The 1,583-nt window shown below is 34.1% G+C and overlaps 1 long non-coding RNA gene across 2 annotated transcripts in view; it reads left to right on the top strand.

The window, feature by feature from the left end:
- Positions 1–1,583, top strand: part of LOC111723727 — a 28,092-nt gene that overhangs the window by 25,793 nt on the left and 716 nt on the right. The gene's annotated exons all lie outside the window — the stretch shown is intronic.

Below are 1,583 nucleotides of genomic sequence, written 5' to 3'. Positions count from 1 at the left end.
AAAAGTTGGTTTTTTGAAAAAAAATCAACAAAATCGATAAACCTTTGGCCAATCTAACCAAGAAAAAAAGAATAAAGTCTCTAATTTCATCAAACAGAAATGTTAAAGATGAAATAACAGACCCTTTAGAAATTCAAAAAATCCTTAATGAATAGTAAAAGAAACTTTATTCCCAGAAATATGAAAATCTGAAGGAAATGGACCAATATTTGGAAGCACGTCATCTCCCAAGACTTAGCCAGAATGCAGCAGAAATATTGAACAGACCTATATCAAGCTCTGAAATAGCATCAACTATACAAAATCTCCTCAAAAAGAAAAGCCCGGGACCAGATGGCTCCATGTCAGAATTCTACCAAACCTTTAAAGAGGAACTAGTACCTATATTACTCATCCTTTTCCAAAACATAGAAAAAGATGGAATACTACCCAACACATTCTATGAAGCTAACATCACCCTGATCCCCAAACCAGGAAAAGACCCAAGAAGAAAAGAAAATTACAGACTAATATCACTAATGAATATTGATGCAAAATATTCAACAAAATCCTAACAAACAATTCAGCAAGACATCAAACAAATTATACACCACGACCAAGTGGGTTTTATCCCAGGATTTCAAGCATGGTTCAACATATGTAAATCTACAAATGTAATTCATCACATAAACAAATTAAAAAACAAAGACCATATGGTTCTTTCAATTGATGAAGAAGCGTTTGATAATATCCAGCACCCGTTCAGAATCAGAACACTGAAGAAAATTGGTATAGAAGGGACATTTCTTAAACTGATAGAGGCCATCTACAGTAAACCCACAGCCAACATTGTATTGAATGGAGTTGAGTTGAAATCATTTCCACTCAGATCAGGAATGAGGCAAGGTTGCCCATTGTCTCCATTGCTCATTAACATTGTAATGGAAGTTTTAGCCATTGCAATCAGGGAAGAAAAAGTGATCAAGGGTATCCATATAGGGTCAGAAAAGATTAAACTTTCACTCTTCACAGATGATATGATTGTATATCTGGAATTTACCAGGGATTCTACTAGTAAACTCTTAGAAGTAATCAAGAAATACAGCAGCATCTCAGGTTACAAAAATCAACACTCAGTAGCCTTCATATACACCAATAGCAGCCAAGCTGAAAAAACAGTCAAGGACTCTATCCCATTCACAGTAGTGCCAAAGAAGATGAAATATTTGGGAGTTTACATAACAAAGGATGCAAAAGATCTCTATAAAGAGAACTATGAAACTAAGAAAAGAAATAGCTGAAGATGTTAACAAATGGAAAAACATACCATGCTCATGGCTAGGAAGAATCAACATTGTTAAAATGTCAATACTACCCAAAGCAATATTTAATTTTAATGCAATCCCCATTAAAGCTCCACTGTCATTCTTTAAATATCTAGAAAAAATAATACTTCATTTTATATGGAATCAGAAAAAACCTGAATAGCAAAGACATTACTCAGGAACAAAAACGAAGTAGGAGGAATTATGTTACCAGACCTCAGACTATACTATAAATCGATAGTGATCAAAACAGCATGGTACTGGCACAAAAACAGAGAG

Source organism: Otolemur garnettii, unplaced genomic scaffold, assembly GCF_000181295.1.
Source record: "Otolemur garnettii isolate 467f Iridium unplaced genomic scaffold, OtoGar3 scaffold00015, whole genome shotgun sequence".
Lineage (NCBI taxonomy): Eukaryota > Metazoa > Chordata > Mammalia > Primates > Galagidae > Otolemur > Otolemur garnettii.
Note: the sequence above shows the minus strand (reverse complement) of the source record. Positions and strands in the feature narration are given on the sequence as shown.